This window comes from Mercenaria mercenaria, chromosome 4 (genome assembly GCF_021730395.1).
Source record: "Mercenaria mercenaria strain notata chromosome 4, MADL_Memer_1, whole genome shotgun sequence".
Classification (NCBI taxonomy): domain Eukaryota; kingdom Metazoa; phylum Mollusca; class Bivalvia; order Venerida; family Veneridae; genus Mercenaria; species Mercenaria mercenaria.
In genome coordinates this window covers 72,180,158-72,185,901 of record NC_069364.1, presented here as the reverse complement: position 1 = coordinate 72,185,901, position 5,744 = coordinate 72,180,158, and the positions used below count along the sequence as shown (strand labels likewise).

At 34.2% G+C, this 5,744-nt stretch overlaps 1 long non-coding RNA gene across 1 annotated transcript; it reads left to right on the top strand.

Moving 5' to 3' along the window:
- The first annotated feature begins 1,110 nt into the window (after positions 1 to 1,110).
- On the top strand, positions 1,111 to 5,158 carry LOC128556457 (uncharacterized). Its single transcript, XR_008370684.1, has 4 exons — positions 1,111 to 1,260; positions 1,455 to 1,543; positions 4,548 to 4,595; positions 4,900 to 5,158. It is a non-coding gene; the product is annotated as an uncharacterized LOC128556457 (long non-coding RNA).
- Positions 5,159 to 5,744: the final 586 nt, after the last annotated feature.

Sequence of the window (5,744 nt, the reverse complement as noted above, 5' to 3'; positions counted from 1 at the left end):
ATATTTATAACTAGATGCTTCTCCACAGGACGCTGATGCCCCCAAATTTCTTTCACTGTACGGTCATATGTTACTTTCTGACAACACAAAACTAAGTATATTTATATTACCTTGGACTTGGGTGTCAGTCACCGAAGGGGGAGTATGGTGTATGGATACTACAAAACATCATTAAAAATACCAGATAAAAGAAACTGAATGATTAGATATGTTTTATTTTTGGTTAGGATGGGGTCGGTAAATCTTAATCAAGCCCAAGTGCATAACTTCACATGCTAAACAACATTCCTGTAAAGTTTCATGACTCTACGTCAAATACTTTTTGCGATACGTGAAACATAAACTTTTAGTTTAATGCATATTTTTGAATGAGTCAAAGGATATCACTCTAGTCTTGTTGAGTGAAATCATGACTCTATGTCAAATAGTTTTTGCGATAACTCTGGTCTAGATGAGTGAAATCCCAAATAAATCCTAAGGTGAACAACTTCACATGCTGAATAATATTCCTATATGCTTTCAAATACTTTTTGATATTGAGATACATATATGCGACATAAACCTTCATGAACATGTTTTACCAAGTCAAGGGATATAACTCTGGTCAGACTGAGTGAAATCAAAAACTATACCACAGGTCTAAAACTTTACTTGCTTAATGATAAGTCTTTGATGTTTGATGACTGTATCTTAAATAACTTTTGAGACACGCATGAAACTTCGACATACGGACAGACGTCGGACAAGAGTAAGCACTCTAAACACGCTTCCGGCGGCATGCTCCTACGGGAATGTGTTTTACCAGGAGGTATCTAGCACTTTGACCAATGTTTACATGGTACTTATTACATGCCGGATGATAGTTCTGAAACAAGAAGGCCGTGATTGCCATAGGTCACTCACCTAGCCTTTACTATCTGACCTTGAATTTATGTACAACACTCTGAATCATGAATATTCTATATCTGGAAATTTCACAAATCGGACAAAATGCGATATCAAAAAAAAATGTTTTAATATCTTTCACTTCTGTCAGAACACAATATATAATATTTTCCTCTGGTGTTCACGCAATTAAAACTTTTTACGATGTTATACTGAAACTTATTTATCTGGTTCAAGGACTACTGATTTATCACTTCTACGTCACTCATCATTACCATATAAAATGCAGTAATACCGACAATAAACTATTAACAATGAAGACGTTGTTAGTTTTAGTCATAGCTGCGAGTCTGCTGACCACCGCGTTTTCTTTAGGTGAATTTTACATTAGATATGAAATTTTACAAACTAGAGATTTATTTTAATTTAATTTATTAATTTTTGTGCATTTTAAAAGTAGACTGATATTTCATTTTAAACACAAAATATTTATTGGAATAATTTTCCGTATTTGTAGTAACAATTCAATAGAAATATTTACCTGAGCATATATATGTTTCATAAATCAGGGGATGGAGCCAGTGGATCAGACGTTGCACGTGAAAATAGGCTAAGAAGAGCACTGATGCCAGCGGCAGTTCCAGGCCAGAGCGCAAAGGTATGATATTTGTCACTGACAAACAAAAGAAATGTTGTAATCGATAGAACTAATAAAAACCTGTAATATTGCCATTACTGTTAACTGATTTCCTTGGCAATTGGTAGTTGATATTTTCTGTGTGACTAACGCTGTAGAGTTTTCTTACGTATTCGAAATTTTAATTACCTATGCATTTGACTTTGAATAATTACTGTCGTATCTTCTTGAACTAAGTAAAAGATATCTGTGAGATTTTTCCAAAAATCTTAAAAGGTTACATGAAATAAATCAAACGCGGCTGTTTATATACCGATTACATGTTTCATTAGTCTACGCCCAAGACTATTAATAATACATTTTCGAAAAAGATATATATATTGTTATACTTGATCAACTAAAATTATATTACTATCAATATAAATTCCTAAAAGTTACACAATTACTATTGTGCAATTGTTATGCGCATGCCTACCGGAAGGCGAATACACGAAAGGACGAAATGGCACATTTGTCGTGTGTTCGTGTCGGCGGGTCGAAGACACGAAAACATGAAAGGTCGAAAACCTCTTATTTGTCGTGTGTCCGCCTTTCGACTTTCGAGGCGAATACAGGAAGACACAACAAAAGAAGGGCGACAACACGAAGTTTTAATAATAATAATACTGTGAAATCATTTTTATTCGCGTAGGACGAATTTTCGCGTATTTCGCGCTAGGACCGATGCGCGAATTTAAGACCGCGCTATTACTATATTTTAATTATATTTTTTCATTACTAAAACTGAAAATGCGCGAATTAATGCCCGCACGAAACAGTCCTTTTTCACGTTTGCGCGAAATTTCATGTCAGCGAATTTAAATGATTTCACAGTAATACTAATACCGCCGACACGAAAAGTAAAAGATACAAAAGTTCGTGTGTTCGCCAATGAATTTTCGTTATTTCGCCTTCAATGTTTCGTGTCGTCGTGTGTTTGACTCGAAAGTCGAAAGACGAACACATGACAAATAAGCAGTTTTCGACTTTTCGTGTTTTCGTGTCTTCGACATTTCGACCCGCCGACATGAACAACTAAGCATTATTTCGACCTTTAGTGTTTTCGTTACTTCGACATTTCGCCTTGCCGACACGAACACACAAAATGGCAGAAATCAGCACAACTAACCCGCTACATATTGCAAACTGCAGACTCGCACTGCTATTTAGTGTGTGCCTGAACTTAATACCATAACCTGCATTTTGCAAAGTCGGGTTAGTTGTACCCAACATTTGATTTACATGCATAATAGTTGCAGACAATATAATAATGGGTGTATTAAGTGCCATATTATTTTATAAGTTTGATGTTTATCTCTTTGCACTATTATGCCGTTATATAATAACATAATCATTGTTATTAAAATGACATGTTTCAATTCATTTGGTCTTTTTTGTTTATGTAAATCAAACAGAGAAAAACTACCAACATGTATCGGCAGACATAAATATATATATGATAATCATATATCAAGTATCTACTACTGTCGCCATATATGTATATGTATGTATTTGCCACATGGATCGACTGGTGTTTATAAATAAAATGTTGAAATCTATATCAGTCAATAGTTGCAGTTTTATTTACTTATTACATGTATACAATACAATAAATGTCATACAGGGCTGCTACATTGACACGTAGGTGAGCAGAAGCTGAAATGCATGATATGATTTATAAATGCTGAAAAAGAGAGAGAGACGGACAATTAATTTACAAAAATCATCATGCATGTAAGTTTATAAAATATTCAAGTTAAGTATAAATACTAGAGAGCAATGAATGTGTTAAACGAAATTTAATTCAATTGATACTAGTAACAACAAAAAAATCTTTAAATCTTAGCATTAAAACAGACTTGCCCAGTTTTAAAACTCAAAAGATAAAACGTGAAAGATAACAATTTGTATCTAGGCATAGTTCGAAGACAACGCGCCGGAATTCATTTGTCCCCTACCTCTCATTCATGTAGAGTTGTCAGTTGCATGAGTAGAACAAGTCAGTACTGGTAGAGAATAAAAAGACACTGGTTGTCCCAACCGACCGCCGTTACATAACGGAAACGCTGTTTGAAAACGGCACTAAACCAAGATAAACATGAGACTAAATAAGTAGTTTACGTAGAGCAATTAATAAAAATGTGTATATTGCACCTCTTATCGTTATCATACCTCAAGCAAGGATTGGCCTTGGTAAGCAGCCGACAACCGTAGGTTCATGTCGGATTCCCCAAAGGTCAATGTATTTTAATAGTGAGGAGGCTTTATTACGCTCTCATTTTCACTATGTCTTTTTAAGTACTTCCCAAATTATCATTTAACCATACATAGAGAGTGGTCTTAGTTAGGGAAGCCAGCCTTTAATATTGGGACAACTTCCCCATAGAAAGTCCTAAAATATTTTTTGTCGTTCTTACTCTTGTCACGTTCTTGCGTGCTACATATTGTTTCTTAGTATCTACATACACACCCTTCTCATAGCCCCATCACACCAAACCCAGCCCTTACCATATCCCATAAAACTTTTTTTTTGTATCCCACACACATGTCCATCCCATGCCAACTTTTTTATGTTCCTTCCTTTTCAATTTCTTCTCTTTGAACTAGAGCCCACATTTCCTCCCCCGCCTCCCCCATTCCCTAGAAACGCGCACACAAACACTAAATCTTTTTCACTTTCTTATGTTACAATTAGTCTACTCCTCATCTATAATAGCTCTACCCTGAAAACATTTTCATGATTTACTTCATTTTCTTCTTCCTTCAAATTAGTGTGTTTCCCTATATTGTTTCTTAGAATTATTTGTAATTTAAGAAAACCTAGCAGACTGAAAGAGCATAACAATAATGTTGCCTTTCCTTTATAAGGCCATTATATTAATTTTATATTGCAGGTCTCTGCGCTTTTTATAGGACTGACTCCCTAATATTATAAGTATTAAAACGTGTCGTGTTGTTAAATGTTACATTATATTTTATATTGCAGATCCCTGCGCTTTGATGACCTTTATGACGAACATGACAGCAACTTAAGGTAAGATGCATTCATGTATTTAAAGATATTTCCTGTCTGACTCCCTAATATTATAAATATTAAAACATATCGTGTTGTTAAATGTTATATTGCATTTATAGATTTGACATAAAGATAATTATTGATGGTTTGAATATTCTGTACAAAGTCGCCATTGCAAGTAGAAATTATCAGATATAAAGACTCTCATGATGTAAATACGTAACGAAAACCTCAACAGTTATTTTCTTTGAAATGTTTATTCCCAAAATGCAGGACATAACGCTTGTGTGAAATGTTCAAAGAAAATATATTTTTTTTTCAGACTGCAGTAGGCAACTAGACTATGGTCATTTGTCATTGACAGTTTTAAGTTACATTGACATTTCAGTATTACAAATCTTATAACATTGTATTCACCGCGGGGTACTGGATGACTGCTGGATACGGAAAGCTCGAGAAGGGCAAGTTCCAGTAAGATGCTACCATAGGCAACGAATCAATGTCGTATATATGTACATAAAATGCTTCAACCTTTCATATTAATCTAGTTCACTTACATATAAATCTTGTGCTTTGAGTAATTTGTGTTTAGCCTTTTTGTATTACCAACAATAAGGGAACAAGTCTATTTTCTGCGGCCAGAAGTTATACAGACCAGAAATTGTTATGGATATATGTGTGACCACCCAGTCTAAAAAGTAACTTATGGGTGAATAGAGTGCTTGTTTTTTTATCATACCATTACGCTGTAATGTAGGAAATATTACTCCATTCTACATTTTTTACAAGTAGATCTATGAAATATGTATTTCCTTATTCTGAAAGTTATTGTTTGAGCAAAAATAACTATATTTCCCTTTCACGTATAACATAACTTTTAGCTCAACTGGTCACATTCATTGACTATTGAAATACCGGTACTTTTCTATAGCTATCACAAATGTGATTCATGCCTTCACCTGGACTTCGTTGACATAGAGCAAAACAACACCGTACCAAAATCCAGGAAATTAAAGAGCATTTTAAAAAAAATCCCTTATGCACAACTAGGTATCAATATTGATCGTTGCTGAAAGTTTGAATAAATTATATGAAATAATGAATGAGGAATTCAGGCCACAAGCATTTCTTTATATATAATATAGATTGCCAGATTTATTGCAAACA